Consider the following 20,377-nt stretch of genomic DNA (forward strand, 5'->3'; position numbering starts at 1 on the left):
TAAGGCAAAATTTATCAGAGATATTGTTGCACCTGTGTCAATTAAGGCAGTTGTAAGCTTATGGTTTATTATTAATCTCTCCCAATTTGTTTGTCAGGATACAATATTTGGAGAGGTGAAACCCTGTACTTCCTCGAAGAATTCCTAGTCTTCCTGAGTTGCATTCTCCTGCCTTTTTTGGTTTGTTTGTTTCAGCCTAAGACAATTCCTCTTAAGGTGTCCCAGTCTTTTACAGTAGTAACAGACTGGGAGGGAGGAGTCCTCAAACCAAGGAAGCTTAAAATATTTCTGTGGCTGAGAGGTTTGAGAAGTTACTTACTTTAGCTGTAAGTGCATAACTCGGGCAATCTTCTGTTTTTCCTTTTTATCATAGTGCAGGATAATTGGTAAGCTATGTAAACTTGTTCATTAGTTCTGGCCTTGGCCCAATTTGTCATGTGACATTAGAGAAGGGAGACTAAATCATCCTCTAGTCCATGTAATAAATTTGCATTTAATTATATATCATTTTAATTTTTTTCAAAGCAATCCACTGACATCCCACAATATTGTCTTAAAGTTTTATCAAAATGTGTGAAATAATCTACAACTGATTCACTTGGGTTCTGTTGGCATTGTTGGACTTGATTCCAATCCACAACCATTTGCAACAATGAAGGAATGATATTTAACAGAGGAGTTGCTCATTTTCGTGCCTCTTTGTGCCTATCTTCTGGATTTTGGAGGGCTGATTGTTGTGACTTTATTGGTCCTTCAGGGGTCAAATCCACTATAGGGTCTGGCCACTGTGCTTTTCCCAGCCATTCCTTGGTTTTGCTTCTGAGACCAACATGTGGACTAGCTCATAAAGATCTAAATGACATTGGTCATAGGTTCTGATGATGAGCTCACTTTCTCAGGCAAACCCAATTGGATCTTTATGGGGATCAGGACATTTTTTTAACTATGCCTTGCAACTCAGCCTTTGACCAGGTTTGGTGGACAATCACTGGGGTTCCCCTACCTATTACTAGTTGTTCCTGAAATGGGGTGATCATGAGAGATGTCCCTGCAGGGTCATCCTTTTCCACACCTTTCAGATGAGAGGCTACCCCTGGGGCTGTCAGAAAATCATCAGGGGGTAGGTCTTTGAAGTAAGACTACTTATTTCCTTCTGTTGAGTGAGTGGTAGACATGCAGGAGAAGGAAGGGCAGATCTTGTCTGGGAAGTTCAGAGAGGTCAGGGTAGAGTGGGGTTGTAGGTGGAGGTGGGGGAGGTGCAAAGGGGGAAGTAAGGGATTCCCAGGATTTCTTTAAGATAGATAAAAGAAAGTTCTTGATTAGCATTTCTAAGTTCTTTACTGGCATCCTGTATGGGAGATGAGGCAGTCTTCCCTCCTTTTGCTACTCTCCAGATACCACTGACAGTAGCTCTCCCATTTTGGTTGTTTAGTTTTTGTGCCTGCATTTTCCATCCTCATTCACCAGTACACTAATTTGGGCAGCTCAAAAAATCCCCATTTAGGACATGGTAACTTAGAATCTGCTTTAGTTACAGTGGTTCACCTGTTTAAATATTTGCATGATGATTCACCGTAAGTATTTTGCATATACCTGGACAGTTTCTAAAGGGGGAATTTCATGTTCCACAGCTGCTGGGGTTTTAGCTAACTTGCCTCATTTCCCATAATTTAGAGTTCCCTTTTGGATTTGATCAAATCAGGACGTGTGTCGGACCCAAAATGTGTGGCTTGCAGACCTAGTTTTTCATGGACGTTACTCCCTGAACCGGTTTGGTCCACCCGTGTCACAGCTACCTGGCACTGTGTCAGGGGCTCAAGGTGCGGGAGGGGTCAGCACCTTATATGCACCTGCTGGCTTAGATTAGAACCTAAGTATGCTCTCCTGAGGGGAAAGCTTATGTAGAGCTGCTGCACATCTTAGGGAGAGTTCCACCCAGTCACCCTCATGTGATTCTCAGTCACCTGAGAATGCCCCGAAAGGCTGAGGGGAGCAAGTTGCTCTTATGTCTTTGGTGTGAAATATTCCACAGTCATGAGCTGGAGGGTTCAGATTTGGTCAAATCCAAAAGGGGAAAGTACCAAAACACATACACACACACACACACACACACACACACACACACACACACCCCAACAAGGCAGGAACAAACAGCAAAACAGTTAAGCAAAACTAACAATGATCACACAAATTATATGATTTCTGAGTGCTGTAAGTGTAAGCAGGAATTACCACGAGCTGGTTGTTAATGCTAATTTTAGTCATTTAAAAGAACTTTCAAGACAGAATCCCAAACCAGTTTCTTACCTAGTAATGGTGGCTCAAGCTTAAGATGGCTCTCCGCCTTTGCAGATGCAGATGGGCTCACCTTTCTTGACGGAAGCAAGTGAAAATTCCCTCTGTTACTGGGGGTTCTTGCTCCCAGAGCTCCCAAGATGGTGGCGGGCTGCTTCCAAAAAGGTGGCGGGCTGCTTCCAAGATGGTGGCAAGCCTCATGTTCTCTGATCTGGGATTCTTGGCCTCACGGATTCCAAGAAATGGAATCTTGGGCCATGCAATGAGTGTTATTGCTCTATTATTAGAAGCCGTGGGTCATGGAAGAGAACCATGGAACCCAGTGACTAGTGTTCAGCTTGATTAGGACAAACCCAGGCACTTAGCCATGCAGGAACAACAGCAAGCCTCTAGCCTGATCAGGAGCAGCAGTGGGCGCCTCCCTGGATCAGGAGCACAGGGGACACCCTGCCATATCTGGAGGGATGGAAGTCAGCGGTGGGTCTGCGATGACTGCAAACAGCAGTGGTGGAAGGCAAGCAGAAGCTCAGCTTGAGCCCTAACAAACACGGACCAGAAGAGTGCAGTTGCAAGATTTAATAGAGTGAAAACAGAGCTCCCATACAAAGGGAGGGGACCCAAAGAGGGTAGCCATTGCCGGCTTGAATGCCTGGGTTTATATCCCGATCATTGTCCCTCCTGTTGTGCTGTCAGGCAATAGATGATTGGCTATTTCTTTACCTCCTGTTTTTGCCTAATCAGCATTTTAGTGACCTCTCTTTCCTACCTGATTGGTTGGGTGTGAGCTAAGTTGCAAGCCCCATGTTTAAAGGTGGATGTGGTCACCTTCCCAGCTAGGCTTAGGGATTCTTAGTCGGCCTAGGAAATCCAGCTAGTCCTGTCTCTCAACTCAAGAAAGAGGCTTTTTAACAGGAAATAAACCTCAGACTCTCCAACTAAAAAAATGTTGGGAGATCAGAGATCCCTGGAGAAAAGAGGTCCTGGACTTCAGCAAATCATTCTATCAGTTTGGGCTATAAGGTTCCCAAGTCAGTACCAAGCACTGAGAGGAGAGCCGCTGCAGGCCGGGTCACCATCACTCAGGATCTCATCGTGGTTACCAGATATCAATCGTGAAAAATGACAAGACAAGTCTCAAGCATTTTAGGATGCTTATTTGCCAAAGTTAAGGATCTGCACCCAGGAGACAGGTCTATGCATTTAAAGATGATTTTGAGGGCTCCAAATTTGAAGGGGAAAGGGCGGGATATTGAGAAGTACACAATTTTCATGTAAGAGAATGGTAGGGAAAAATAGTCGTTCATGCCTTTGTCTGGTTCAGTGAATGTGCTTTTTAAAATTTTTTTACGTAAGGTAACATAGAAAAATGCAGCAAGGGAAAATGCAGGGAATCTGCATTTTACATAAGATAACATAGACAAAATGGGGCAGGGGAACAATCAGATATGCATTTGTGTCTGGTGGGCCAAAGGTGACTGCACCTGTAAAGATAAGCTATCAATTTTCATTTCCATGATGAAATTTTAACAGAAACACCTTAACAGATCTTGAAGCTCACTAGGAATTTCATTGAGGGCAAAATATAGGGGAGGCGTGTAACTTTTCATCTTGTGGCCATCATCTTATTTAGGAACCAAAAAGGGGAGGCAGGTTTGTGTGACCCAGTTCCCAGCTTCTCTTTTCCCTTTGGCTAAATGAGTTTGTGGTCCCAAAATTGAATTTCCTTTCACAGAGGACATACAATACTCTGATCATTGGATTTACTCGAGCTTTTGACTTGGTTCTTTCTCATCTCTGTATGTTGGTGCTCCTTTAACTGCAGTGCAGATTTAGTACAGTCAATCAACTTCTTTTCTGGATGTTTTCACAGGGCCAAGGCTTTGCCCAGTGTCTTTATTTGAAGCTGATTTCTTGCCTCTAGTTTTGAAGGTGGGTATGTTAGTGAGGTATTTTTGGTGTTGAAGGTTTGGGATGTGATCCAGTAGGTGGCACTTAGGCTTATTGGTCAGTTGGTAGACTCTTGATCAGTTGTGTGGCTCCCTTACGTTTTCTTACAGTTGTGGCCATGTTCCCACTGAATGTTCTGAAAGTGTGAGTTTATCTCCCCCTTGAATGCTGGCTCTAGATCATAGCTTCGCATTCCTGAACTGCCCACTGCAATTCTGGGATGATGTCAGTGTTTATGTTCCTTCCTCAACTTGGAGGCAGCAGAAGAAGGGACCTTAGTAGTGGTTGTGGCCAAGGGTATTTTGCTTGTCTCCTGGGGGCTCCAACTCAAAAAGATGCAGGATAACAATCACTTAGTGAAATCATCCCAAGATGGAGAGTCTGTGCTGTGTGGCCAAGTTAGGGATTCCCTGTCTGGTGATGAGCAGTGTGGGGTGTGTGTGATTTATGAGAGATGGCCTGGTCTCCTTTACATGGGTCAACTGAAGCTTATTGGAGGTGTAGACAGGGCACTTAAGGTCTTTGCTTTTTTGTTAGTCCAAGCACAGCAAGGGCAGTTCCACTGCAGAGGCAGTTGCAGGGAGGCTTTCAGCTACCTTGAGAGGCTCTGTCCAGGGAGTTGCCAAGTTGCTATTGGCTCAATAGCTCTGCCAGGGGGTGACTAGAGGCCCCGGAAGACATGCCTGGTGAGGAGACATTGGAATGAGCACCCACGTAAGTCTAGCCCCTCTTTTGTAGGTCTGCTGTGGTATGCTGAAGACACTCCAGTCCCTAGTCATCTCAGATTTTCCAGTACCTGGAGGTATCTCCAGTGAAGGCTATAAAGCAGCAAAGATGACATCTTGACCCTCCCTCTGGGAGCTTCATTCCAGGAAGGTGTGCACCTGCTGCTGGCCCAAATGCACAGTAGGAAGTGGCTAGAGACCCTGGTTGGGAGGTCCTGCCCTGTAAGGAGTAATGGAATTAGGGACCTGCTTTAAAAACAGTCTGGTCATGTTTTCTTAGAGTAGTTGTACCGTGTAGGGTGTCGGCTTCAGGTCTCCGTAACATTAAACATTCCAAAGCCCCAAAACTGGAATGTCTAAGCCATCCAAACAGCAAAGAGAGTGGCCCCCTCCTCCCTCTGGGAGCTCCATCCAAAGGAGGTTTGAAACCTCTTTAAGCCAGAGAACACTGGCGGGAATAGCTGGAGACCCTGGTTGGGAGGATCTGCTAGTGGTGAGAAATGGAATCAGGGAGGCACTTTAAAAAGCAGCCTGGCCATATTTTTTGCTGGGCAGCTGTGCTATGCTGGGGGACAGCCTCCATCCCTAGTCAGCTCAGACTGTCCATAGCCTAAAGGCTTGAATGGCTATGTTGCCAAAACAGCAATGATAGAAGCTCACTTCTCCCTCTGGGAGCTTGGGAGCTCTGTTCCAGGGAGATTTCAAATCTCTCTTCACTGTGGAAAACCGGTGGAGGTGGCTGGGTGGCTGGAGGCTTCTGTTGGGAGGTCCCACTCAGTGAGGAGGAAAGATATTGAGAACCCACTTTAAAAAGCAGTCTGGCCACATTTTTGTAGAGTAGCTGTGCTGTGCTGGGGGATCCCTTCTACCCGCTGTCATCTTGGAATCTTTAAACCTCCTAGGCTGGAGTTGCTACGTCACCTAAACAGCAAAAATGGTGACCAGCCACTCCCTCTGGGAACTCTTTCTCAGGGAGGTGCAACACTGCTAATGGTAGCTGGCTGGAATTCCAAGCCACTGTGTCTTATCGTGCGAGGTGCCATAGAATTGTGGCCTGCAAACTGTCTCTGGGCAGCCTTCTGGATTCAGAGTCTTTACCAGGGGTCTATATAAGGATATAACCTCCCACTTTGCCGGAGATGCATCTACTTTTGCCAGGAAGCCTAGAAAGCCCAAGTATCCAGGGTTCCTGGTCTCTGTGTGTGCCCAAATGGCTTCTCTGCTGAGACTCTATGTATTTCTGTCTGTCAGACTGAAGGCCCCAGTGGAGTGGGTTCATGAGGGGTGCTCCTGACCCAAAAGTTGCAAAGATTCATTGGAGAAGTGTAGGACCCCAGGGTCACACATTCATTCACCACTTTTCTGGGCAGGGGGTGATCCCCTGGCTCTCTGTTGCTCCCAGATGGGCCATCATCTTGCCTTGCTTTTCTTCATACTCTGGGTCAAGTTGGTTTTCGATTAGGCCCAGTGTGAGTACCTGGATGCTTCAGTTGAAGGTGCTGTATTTACTCACCCCTTCCCATTCCTTTACTGCACACGTGGTAACCAAAAAAAAAAAAAGGAAAGATGGAGCCTCCATTTTGGTTATGCCTGGCCCCCAGGTAGCCCTTTGCTATTGGCACAGCTGCTGGCATTCGCCTGTGCAAGGTTCCAGCATGCTTATCTATGTTTGCAGCTTGATTTTTTTTAGGCTGTTCTTTGTTAGAAAGTAAGTTACTTTGGGGACAGCTTTTTATTAGAAGGAAAGCGTTACTGATGACTCTGTTGCCATTACTACATGCCTAAATAATTTCTTTCTAGCTCCTGTATCACTACCACAAGAGCTGGAAACCACCTGCGTGTGCCATCTGCAGGCTTGGTGACTAGCCTCCCAAACCACTGCAGCTACTGTTAACACCAATGCATACTGATTGGGAGCCATAGGACTGTTTTGTCATTGCTACCACCATCATCTATGCCATACCCACTGTCCAGAGGCCTGAGGACCCATCAACAAGCCTCACCTACCACTGACACTACTAGAACCCAAGCAAGTTGACTGGAGGCTTAAGAATAGGCTGGCCCAGACCCACTAACACCAGTGCCAATGTATACCTCTCTGGTGCCCAGGAACAGGCATGCCTGTCCTGCTGCTGCCACCATTGGGAACCTAAGATAAGCCCACATAGTGTCCCTATCCCTAGCAAAACGTTAACACAGCCTCTACTAACAACAAGCACTTAAGCAACTGAGGAAGTCAGACAGCTCATGCTATTTACAGCCCCCCAAAGTCATATAAGGATTACACTACTGCATACACCCAGAATCAAAGCTAAAGTGCCTTATCCAGCCAATATCATAGATACATCTTCAGGAAAAAGTCCACCTCTACAAAATCCAATTCAAAAAAAATTGAAGAAGTTACTGTTAAAACAGTTGTGCAGATATTAATATAAGAAAATAAGAAACATAAAAAGGAAATGTGATGCCTACAAAGAAACACAATAGTTGTTTAGCAACACATTTTAATTAAAAATGATTTATGAAATCTCAAATAAATAATTCAAAATAATGATATTAAAAAGCTTAGCAAAACACAAAATTATTTTGAAAAATAATACAAAAAATCAGAAAAAAACTAGAGGCTATGAATTTAAAATTTACCAGAGATAATTGTAATTAAAAAAAGAAAATTGTCAAACTGAAGAATTTATTATTGAATAAATTATAAAATAAATTTTAACATTTCAACAATACACTAGATCAAGCAGAAAAGGTAATTTCAAAAATACAGCCCATTTGAAATAACCCAGTCAGAAAAAAAAACAGAAAAGAAAAGAATGAATGAAGCCTTTATGAGAAATGAGACACAACAAAGAAATCAAATTTAAATAATTTTAGTGTCCCAGAAAACAAAAAGTAAATGAAAGATTTATAGAACCCATTTAATAAAATTATAGCTGAAAAGTTTCAATGTCTAGCAAGAGACTTACATATGAGGATATAGAAAGCTCAGAGATTCCCAAATAGAAAATATTTCAAAAGATCTTCTCCATGGCACATTATAATTAAACTGTCAAAAGTCCAAGAAATAGAGATAACTCTAAAAACATCAAGAGATAAGCATCTAGTCACTATAAAAGAAACCCCCTTCAAAATAACAATGGATTTTTTCAGCACAAACCTTACAGGCCAGGGGAGAAGGGGATGATATATCTAAAGTGTTTTTAAAAAATACTCCCAGCCAAGGATACTATATCCAACAAAGTTATCCTTCATAAATGAAAGAGAAATAAAGGTTTTTCCAGAAAAGCAAAAGCTGAAAGAATTTATTTACCATTAGGCCAGCCATACGAGAAATGCTTAAGAGGGCCCATGTGGAAGTAAAAGAATGATATGTTCAATTATGAAAATACACAAAAGTATAAAACCCACTGGTAGATTTAACACACAAGTGAGGAAGAGAAAGAACTAAAATGTTATAATTAAAGAAAACCACCAAATGGCAATGATAAACAATAAAAAAGAGATGAGGAAGATAAAAGAATATACAAAAATATCAGAAATTAATATTATGTCAGGAATATGCCCTCAGGTATAAATAATAATTTACCTATAAACAGATTAAACTCTCCATTAAAAGATATGGACTGATTAAATAAAATTTTTTAAAGCATAACCCACTTACATGTTGTCCACAAGAAACTCATCTCATGGATAAAGATACATAGAGACTTAAAGTTAAAAAAATGGAAAAAGATAGTCCATGCAAACAGAAACGAAAAATGAGCAGGGGCAGCTCTAATTATATTTAATAAAATAGATCTTAAGTTAAAAACACTAGAAAAGAGACAAAGAAGGTCACTATATAATAAATGGGTCTATTCAGTGGGAAGATAATAACAGTTCTAAACTTATACAAAAGCAACACTACAGCACTCATTACATAAAGCAAACATTATTAAATCAAAAGGGGGAAATAGACTCCAACACAATAATAGTTGGGGATTTCAATACGCCCTCTCAGCACAAGCTCAATTATTTAGACAGAAAATTAACAAAGAAACTTGCATTTAAACTGCACTTTAGCCCAAATAAACCTAAAAGATATTTATAGGACATTTTATCTAACAGCTACAGAATACACATTCTTATCAGCACATGTAGCATTCTGCATGATAAATCACATATTAGGACATAAAAAAGTTTTAAACTTTTTAAAAAGTCATAATCATGTCAATTTTTTTTCAGAGCACAATGGAATACAACTAGAAATAAATAACCAGGAACTTTGGAAACTGTATAAATACAGTTAGCATTTCATTTAACAAAAATTATATAACATGCTAATGAATGATTATGGGTCAAGAAAGAGATTAAAAAGAAAATTTTTAAAATTATTGACAAGAATGAAAATTTAAACTTAACATACCCTAACCTATGGGATACCACAGAAAAAATGCTAAAATGAAGTTTATATCAATAAAAGCCTACATAGAAAAAGTAGAAACATTTTAAATAAGCAATGTAATTATGCAGCTAAAAGAACTAGAAAAGCAAATTAAAAAAATACTTCTTAAATAAAAAATAAATGATAAAGATCAAAGTAAAACTAAACAAAATATAAACTAAAGTATACAAAGCATCAACAAAATGAAAAAATTTGAAAATTAAATAAAACCAAAAAACCACTAGCTATACTAAGAAAATAAAAAGACCCAAATACATAAAATCAGAAATAGAAAATGATAAATTAAATCTAAAATCACAGAAACAAAAGATCTTCAGATACTGTTATGAACAAACATACACTGACAACCTAAAAAATCTAGAAGAAACAGATAAATTTCTGGACACATACAGCCTACAAAGGTAGAATTAAAAAAAATAGAAAACCCGAACAGACCAGTAACAAGTAATGAGTTTGAACAGGTAACAAAAAGGCTCCCAACAACAAAAAAGGCCACAGCCAAATGGTTTCACTGCTGAAGACTCTCAAATTTACAAAGAAGAACTAACACCAGTTCCCTTCAAATGATTTCAAAACATTGAAATAAGAGAATTCTCCTTAACCCATTCATAAAAACAACGTAACCCTGATACTAAAACCAGAAAAGAAAGTAACAAGAACAACAATAAAATCTATAGAAAAATACTTATGATAAACAAATATGCAACAATCTTTAACAAAATACTACCAAGGAATCCCAAACTATATCAAAAACATAATACATAGCTGAAAATTACTGTAATGTAAGAATTATGAAAATTTACAAGTCTCCGAATGATACTCAAACTCTTAAGTGTTATGCTTTTTAGATAGTATGTTATCTGTTTGGAGGTAATTTTTCATTATTCTTATGCATAATTTTGTGCTCATACTTGAAGTTATACTAAATTCTGTTTTGTAAATACAGTAGTTGCATTGTAGCTGGGAGTTGCTTTTAACTTGAAATCTGGACCTGATACAGTTTCAATAATTTTAACAAATATTACTTTAAAAATATTTAACTTATTTATCGAGAAATTTTATTTTAATTTGCTCACTTATTTACCCCCTCAACAGATTTAGGTTGTTCTTATCTATACTCTATGAGTATATCAATTATAGAATGTGTCATAATTATTGCAACATTTTATTTACATTCTTGTTTCTTTGACTATACTGAAAACTTTTTTACATATATAGTTTCTTTAAAATTTTAACTTTATTTTTTGTGGGTACAGAGTAGGGGTATATATTTATGAAGTACATGAGATATTTTGATACAAGCATGCAATGCATAATAATCATATCAGGATGAATGGGAGTATCCATTATCTCAAGCATTTTTCCCTCATGTTTCCAACAATCCAATTATACTCTTAGTTACTATAAATGTACAGTTAAATTTCTTTACAGTTGTCATCCTGTTGTGCTGTCAAATACAATGTCTTATTAATTCTTTGTAATTATTTTTTATACCCATTAACCTTCCTGAGTTTCTCCTCCTTCAACTACCCTTCCCAACCTCTGGTAACTATCCTTCTGCCCTCTAATTATTTGATTTTTAGCTCCCACAGATAGGGGGAATATGCAATGTTTGTCTTTCAGTGCCTGTTTTATTTCACTTAGAATAGCGTCCTCCAGTTCAATCCGTGTTGTTGCAAATGACAGGATCACTTTCTTTTTTGTGGCTGAATGGTACTCCATTGCATAGATGTACCATATTTTCTTTATCCATTCATCTGTTGATGAACACTTAAGTTGCTTCAAAGTTTAGCTATTGTGAACAGTGCTGCAACAAACATGGCAGATATATTTTAAATATATTGATTTTAAATATACTGATTTCCTATCTTTTGGGTATATACCCAGAAGTGTGACCCCTGGAGTATATGGTAGTGCTATTTCTATGGTGAGAAATAGAGGTGTAGTTTCATTCTGCATATGCATATCCAGTTTTCTCAGCACCATTTATTAAAGAGACTCTCTTTTCCCCAGTGTATGTTCCTGGCACCTTTGTCGAAAATTGAGTTTAATGTAGGTGTGTGGATTTGTTTCTGGGTCCTCTATTCTGTTCCATTAGTCTTTGTTTCTGTTTTTATGCAAGTAACATGCTGTTTTGGTTACAATAACTCTGCAGTATAATTTGAAGTCAGGTAATGGGATTGCATTTTTTTTTCCCTTAGGATAGCTTTGGCTATGCTGGGTCCTTTGTGGTTCCATTTGAGTTTTAGAGTTGTCTTTCTCTAGTTTTGAAAAATGTCATTGGTATTTTGACAGGGATTGCATTGAAGCTGTAGATTGCTTTGAGTAGTATGGTCATTTAAACAATATTGATTCTTCCAATCCATGAACATAAATTACCTTTCCAGTTTTTGGTGTCCTGTTCAATTTTTTTAATCAACATTTTATAGTCTTTATTAGAGAGAAATTTCACTTCTTTGGTTAAGTTGATAAGCATTTACTTTTATTTGTGGCTATTTTAATTGGGATAACTTTATATTTCTTTTTCAGATTTTACACTGTTGATATACAGAAATGTTACTGATTTTTGTATGTTGTTTATGTATCCTGCAACTATAGTGAATTTGCTAGTTCAAACAGTTTTTTTAATAAAGTCTTTATGTTTTGCGAAATATGAGATCATATAATCTGCAAACAGGGATAATTTGACTTCTGCTTTTGCAGTTTGGATGCCCTTTATTTCTTTCTCCTGCCTGATTGCTGTAGCTAGGACTTCCAGCACTATGTTAAATAATAGTGGTGAAACTGGGCAACCTTGTCATGTTCCTGATCTTAGAGGAAAGGATTCAGTATAAGACAAGTTGTGAATCTGTTGTACACAGCTTTTATGTTGAGACATGTTCATTCTATTACCAGTTTTGAGGGGCTTTATCACAAAGGAATGTTGCATTTTATCAAATGCTTTTTCAGCATCAATTGAAATGATCATGTGGTCTTATTCTTCTTTCTGTTAATATGATGTATCAATTTAATTGACTTGCCTATGTTGAAGGATACTTGCATCTCAGAGATAAATTCCACTTGGTCGTGATGAATGATCTTTCTAATATATGGTTGAATTTGGTTTGCTAGTATTTTGTTGAAGATTTTTGTATCAATATTCATCAGATATATTGATCACTAGTTTTTTTTAATGTCTCTTCATCTGCTTTTAGTACAAAGATAATAGTGGCCTTGTAGAATGAGCTTGCAAGTATTCCCTCCTCCTCTACTTTTTGGAATAGTTTGAGTAGGACTGGTATTTATTTTTCATTAAATATTTGGTAGAATACACAGTGAAGCCATAGGGTCCTGGGATTTTTTTTTTTTTCTGAGAGAATTTTTATTACAGCTTCTGTCTTGTTCCTTGTGGTTCATCTGTTCAGCTTTATAGATCTATTCATAGTTAAATTTGTAGGTTGTATGTGTCTAGGAATTTGTCTATTTCTTCCAGATTTTCCAATATATAGGCGTATTGTTGTTCATAGTAGCTACTAATAATTATTTGAATTTTTGTGGTGTCAGTTGTAATGTAATGTCTTTTTTTTGTCAACTCTGATTTTATTCATTTGAATTAGCTCTCTTTTTTTTTTAGTCTTGTTAAAGGTTTGTCAATTTTTTTCTAAATTTTCAAAAATTCAACTTTTGTTTCATTGAACTTTTATATTATGATCTCATTGCAATTTCATTTATTTTTGTTCTGACTTTTATTATCTATTTTCTTATACTAATTGTGGGGTTTGTTTTGTTGCTGTTGTTGTTCTAGTTCTTTAAGACACATAGATTGTTCATTTGAAGTTTTTTTATGTAGGCACTTATATACATTTTATATACACTTTATATGCTTTTTTATGTAGGGGCTGCTACACACTTTACTTCTAATACTACTTTTGCTTAATCTCATAGGTTTCGGTATGTTGTGCTCCTATTATCATTTGTTTCAAAAATCTTTTTTTTTTAGATTTTCCTCTTAATTTTTTCATAGACTCACTGGTCATTGAGGAGCATATTGTTTAATTTCCATGTATTTGTATAATTTCCAAAATTCCTCTTGTTATGGATTTTTAGCTTTATTCTGCTGTGGTCAGGGAAAATGCTCAATATTACTTCAATTTTTTTTAATGTTTTAGTCTTGTTTTGTGACCTAACATATGGCCTGTCCTTGAGAATAATCTATGTGCTAAGGAGAAGAAAGTGTATTCTGTAGCTCATGGATGAAATGTTCTGTAAATATCTATTCAATACGTCTATTCTATAGTGCAGATTAAGGCCAATGTTGTTGTTGTTATTGTTTTAATTTTCTGTACAGAAGATCTTTCCAATGCTGAAAGTGTGGTGTTGAAGTCTCCAGCTATTGCTGTACTGGAATCTATCTTTCTGCTTATCTCTAATAATATTTGCTTTATATGTCTGTGTGTTCCAGTGTTGGAGATATATATATATATAAATCACTGGCTAAAATGACTGTTTTATTCTGTTGTATTATTATATGATAACCTTCTTTGTCTCGTCTGATAGATTTTGTCCTAAAAACTAATTTATCTTATATAAGTATAGCTACTGCTTTTCTTTTTTTAATTTCCATTTGCATGGAATCTCTTTTTCCATTTCTTTATTTTAATTCTGCATGTTTCTTTATAGGTGATGTGTGTTTCTTGCAGCAACAGATCACTGGTTCTTTTCTTTTTTTATCCATTCAGCCAGTCTATGTCTTTTAATTGGTGAGTTTAGTACATTTATATTCAATGTTATTATTGATAAGTAATAATTCACTCTTTCCATTTTGTTTTTTGTTTTGGGTTGTTTTGTGGTCTTCCTTTCCTCCTTTTTTTCTTAACTGTCTTCCTGTTAGTGAAGGCAATTGTCTCTGTTTATATAATCTAGTTTTTTTCTTTTTATTTTTTTTGTATCTATTATATGTTGTTTGCTCTGAAGTTACCATGAGACATGCAAATACAATCTTATGCCCCATTTTTTTAACCTGATAACAACCAACAGTTTGTGTAAACAAACAAACAAGCAAAAAATACTAATAAAGATTCTATGGGTTAACTTCATTCCCCTACTTTTTAACTTTTTGTTGTTTCTATATATTGAATTATAGTTTGATGTTTTGAAAAATTGTTATCATTTTTTATTACTTTACAATTTACTCTTTTTACTTGACTAGTTTACATACCACAGTTACAGTGTATATATATATATATATATATATAGTTACAGTGTATATATATATAGTTACAGTGTATATATATATAGTTATAGTGTATATATATAGTTACAGTGTGTATATATATATATATATTTCTTTTCTTGTGTATGTACTTACTATTGACAATGAGTTTTATACCTTCAGGTGTTTTCTTATTGCTCACTGTATTCTTTTTTTCTGACTGAAGTACTTCCTTTTGCATTTCTTCTAGATCAGTTCTGGTGTTGATAAAGTCCTTTAGCTTGTACTTCTCTGTTGAAGTTTTTATTTTTCCTTAATGTTTGAAGGATATTTTCACAAGAAATACTGTTGTAGGGTCATTGTTTTCTTCTTATTTTTAGTATCTTAAATATATCATGCCACTTTCTCCTCTATTTTAAAGTTTACACAGCAGAGTCTGCTGTCAGGTATATTAGAGTTCAATTTTATTTTACTTGTTTCTTTATTCTTGCTGCTTTTCAGAACCTTTCTTTTTTTTGGACTTCGAAGTTTGATTTCTAAATGCCTTATGTTAGTCTTCTTTTTTTTAAATTATACTTTAAATTTTAGGGTACATGTGCACAACGTGCAGGTTTGTTACATATGTATACATGTGCCATGTTGGTGTGCTGCACCATTAACTCGTCATTTAACATTAGGTACATCTCCTAATGCTATCCCTCCCCCCTCCTCCCACCCCACAACAGGCCCCGGTGTGTGATGTTCCCCTTCCAGTGTCCAAGTGTTCTCATTGTTCAATTCCCACCTATGAGTGAGAACATGCGGTGTTGGGTTTTTTGTCCTTGTGATAGTTTGCTGAGAATGATGGTTTCCAGCTTCATCCATGTCCCTGCAAAGGACATGAACTCATCCTTTTTTATGGCTGCATAGTATTCCATGGTGTATATGTGCCACATTTTCTTAATCCAGTCTATCATTGTTGGGCATTTGGGTTGGTTCCAAGTTTTTGCTATTGTGAATAGTGCGACAATAAACATATGCGTGCATGTCTCTTTATAGCAGCATGTTTTACAATCCTTTGGGTATATACCCAGTAATGGGATGGCTGGGTCAAATGGTATTTCTAGTTCTAGATCCCTGAGGAATCTCCACACTGACTTCCACAATGGTTGAACTAGTTTACAGTCCCACAAACAGTGTAAAAGTGTTCCTATTTCTCTACATCCTCTCCAGCACCTGTTGTTTCCTGACTTTTTAATGATTGCCATTCTAACTGGTGTGAGATGGTATCTCATTGTGGTTTTGATTTGCATTTCTCTGATGGCCAGTGATGATGAGCATTTTTTCATGTGTTTTTTGGCTGCATAGATGTCTTCTTTTGAGAAGTGTTTGTTCATATCCTTTGCCCACCTGTTGACAGGGTTGTTTTTTTCCTGTAAATTTGTTTGAGTTCTTTGTAGATTCTGGATATTAACCCTTTGTCAGATGAGTAGATTGCAAAAATTTTCTCCCATTCTGTAGGTTGCCTATTCACTCTGATGGTAGTTTCTTTTGCTGTGCAGAAGCTCTTTAGTTTAATTAGATCCCATTTGTCAATTTTAGCTTTAGTTGCCATTGCTTTTGGTGTTTTAGACATGAAGTCCTTGCCCATGCCTATGTCCTGAATGGTATTGCCTAGGTTTTCTTCTAGGGTTTTTATGGTTTTAGGTCTAACATTTAAGTCTTTAATCCATCTTGAATTAATTTTTGTATAAGGTGTAAGGAAGGGATCCAGTTTCAACTTTCTATATATGGCTAGCCAGTTTTCCCAGCACCATTTATTAAATAGGGAATCCTTTCCCCATTTCTTGTTTTTGTCAGGTTTGTCAAAGATCAGATAGTTGTAGACATGCGGCATTATTTCTGAGGGCTCTGTTCTGTTCCACTGGTCTATATCTCTGTTTTGGTACCAGTACCATGCTGTTTTGGTACCAGTACCATGCTGTTTTGGTTACTGTAGCCTTGTACTATAGTTTGAAGTCAGGTAGCGTGATGCCTCCAGCTTTGTTCTTTTGGCTTAGGATTGACTTGGCAATGCAAGCTCTTTTTTGGTTCCATATGAACTTTAAAGTAGTTTTTTCCAATTCTGTGAAGAAAGTCATTGGTAGCTTGATGTGGATGGCATTGAATCTATAAATTACCTTGGGCAGTATGGCCATTTTCACAATATTGATTCTTCCTACCCATGAGCATGGAATGTTTTTCCATTTGTTTGTATCCTCTTTTATTTCCTTGAGCAGTGGTTTGTAGTTCTCCTTGAAGAGGTCCTTCACATACTTTGTAAGTTGGATTCCTAGGTATTTTATTCTCTTTGAAGCAATTGTGAATGGGAGTTCACTCATGATTTGGCTCTCTGTTTGTCTGTTATTGGTGTATAAGAATGCTTGTGACTTTTGCACATTGATTTTGTATCCTAATGAACTCAAACAAATTTACAAGAAAAAAACAAACAACCCCACCAAAAAGTGGGTGAAGGATATAAACAGACACTTCTCAAAAGAATACATCTATGCAGCCAAAAGACAAATGAAAAAATGCTCATCATCCCTGGCCATCAGAGAAATGCAAATCAAAACCACAATGAGATACCATCTCACACCAGTTAGAATGGCAATCATTAAAAAGTCAGGAAACAACAGGTGCTGGAGAGGATGTGGAGAAATAGGAATACTTTTACACTGATGGTGCGACTGTAAACTAGTTGAACCATTGTGGAAGTCAGTGTGGCGATTCCTCAGGGATCTAGAACTAGAAATACCATTTGACCCAGCCATCCCATTACTGGGTATATACCCAAAGGTTTGTAAAACATGCTGCTATAAAGACACATGCACACATATGTTTATTGCGGCACTGTTCACAATAGCAAAGACTTGGAACCAACCCAAATGCCCAACAATGATAGACTGGATTAAGAAAATGTGGCACATATACACCATGGAATACTATGCAGCCATAAGAAAGGATGAGTTCATGTCCTTTGTAGGGACATGGATGAAGCTGGAAACCATCATTCTCAGCAAACTATCACAAGGACAAAAAACCAAACACTGTGTGTTCTCACTCATAGGTGGGAATCGAACAATGAGAACACTTGGACACAGGAAGGGGAACATCACACAATGGGGCCTGTCATGGGGTGGGAGGAGGGGGGAGGGATAACATTAAGAGATATACCTAATGTAAATGAGGAGTTAATGGTGCAGCACACCAACAAGGCACATGTATACATGTGTAAGAAACCTGCACAATGTGCACATGTACCCTAGAACTTAAAGTATTAAAAAAAAGAGCCTACCAACCAAAGGAAGCCCCGGATCAGATAGAATAACAGCCAAATTCTACTAGAGGTACAGAGGAGCTGGTACCATTCATCTGAAATTATTCCAAACAATAGAAAAAAGAGGGACTCCTCCTTAACTCATTTTATGAAGCCAGCATCATCCTGATACCAAAACCTGGCAGAGACAACACAGAAAAGAAATTTTCAGGCCAATATTCCTGATAAACATCGATGCAAAAATCCTCAATAAAATACTGACTAACCATATCCAGCAGCACATTAAGAAGCTTATCCACCACGATCAATTTGGTTTCATCCCTGGGATGCAAGGCTGGTTCGACATATGCAAATCAGTAAACATAATCCATCACATAGACAGAACCAATGATAAACACCACATGATTATCTCAATAGATGCAGAAAAGGCCTTCGATAAAATTCAACAGCCTGTCATGCTAAAAACACTCAGTAAACTAGGTATTGATGGAACGTATTTCAAAATAATAAGAGCTATTTATGACAAACCTGCAGCCAATATCATACTGAATGGGCAAAGCCGGAAGCAGTCCCTTTGAAAACTGGCACAAGACAAAGATGGCCTCTCTCAATACTCTTATTCAACATAGTATTGGAAGTTCTGGCCAGGGCAATCAGGCAAGAGAAAGAAATAAAGTGTACTCAAATAAGATGAGAGGAAGTCAAATTATCTCTGTTTTCAGATGACCTGGTTGTATATTTACAAAACCCCATTGTCTCAGCCAAAAACTCCTTAAGCTGATAAACAACTGTAGCAAAGTCTCAGGATACAAAATCAATGTGCAAAAATCACAAACATTCCTATATACCAATAATAGACAAACAGAGAGCCAAATCATGAGTAAACTCCCAAATCTCAATTGCTACAAAGAGAATAAAATAACTAGGAATACAGCTTACAAGGGATGTGAAGGACATCTTCAAGTATAACTACAAACCACTGCTCAAGGAAATAAGAGAGGACACAAACAAATGGAAAAACATGCCATGCTCATGGATAGGAAGAATCAGTATCATGAAAATGGTCATACTGCCCAAAGCAATTTATGGATTTAATGCTATTCCCATCAAGCTACCATTGACTTTCCTCACAGAATTGGAAAAAACTACTTTAAATTTCATATGGAACCCAAAAAGGAGCCCGTATAGCCAAGACAATCCTCAACAAAAAGAAAAAAACTGGAGACATCATGGTACCTGACTTCAAACTATAGTACAAGGCTACAGTAACCAAAACAGCATGGTACTTGTACCAAAACAGATATGTAGACCAATGGAACAGAACGGAGTCCTCAGAAATAACACCGCACATATACATCCTTTTGATCTTCAACAAACCTGGCAAAAACAAGCAATGAGGAAAGGATTCCCTATTTAATAAATGGTGTTGGGAAACTGGCTAGCCATATGCAGAAAACTGAAAGTGAACCCCTTCCTTATACCTTATACAAAAATTAACTTGAGATATATTAAAGACTTAAATGTAAGACATAAAACCATAAAAGCCCTAGAAGAAAACCTAGGCAATATCATTCAGGACATAGGCATGGGCACAGTCTTCATGACTAAAACACCAAAATCAATTGCAACAGAAGCCAAAATTGACAAATGATATATAATTAAACTAAATAGCTTCTGCACACCAAAAGAAACACTCATCAGAGTGAACAGGCAACCTACAGAATGTGAGAAAATTTTTACAATCTCTCCATCTGACAAAGGGCTGATATCCAGAATCTACAAGGAACTTATACAAATTTATAAACAAAACCCAAAGAACCCCTTCAAAAATTAGGCAAAGGATATGAACAGCCACTTTTCAAAAGATGACATTCATTTGAACATATGAAAAAAAGCTCATCATCACTGGTCATTAAAGAAATGCAAATCAAAACTACAATGAGATACCATCTCACACCAGTTAAAATGGCAATCATTAAACACTCAGGAAACTACAGATGCTGGAGAGGATGTGGAGAAATAGGAACACTTTTACACTGTTGGTCTGAGTGTAAATTTGTTCAACCATTGTTGAAGACAATGTGGCAATTCCTCAAGTATCCAGAACTAGAAATACCGTTTGACCCAGCAATCCCATTACTGGTTATATATCTAAAGGATTATAAATCATTCTACTATGAAGACACATGTGTACATATGTTTATTGCAGCACTATTCACAATAGCAAAGACTTGGAACCAACCCAAATGCCCATCAATGATAGACTGGATAAAGAAAACGTGGTACATGTACACCACGGAATACTAAGCAGCCATAAAAAAGAATGAGTTAATGTCCTTTGAAGGGACATGGATGAAGCTGGAAACCATCATTCTCAGCAAACTAACACAGGAACAGAAAACCAAACACCGCATGTTCTCACTCATAAGTGGGAGTTGAACAATGAGAACATATGGGCACAGGGAGGGGAA

This window comes from Pan paniscus, chromosome X, assembly GCF_029289425.2.
Source record: "Pan paniscus chromosome X, NHGRI_mPanPan1-v2.0_pri, whole genome shotgun sequence".
Taxonomy (NCBI): Eukaryota; Metazoa; Chordata; class Mammalia; order Primates; family Hominidae; genus Pan; species Pan paniscus.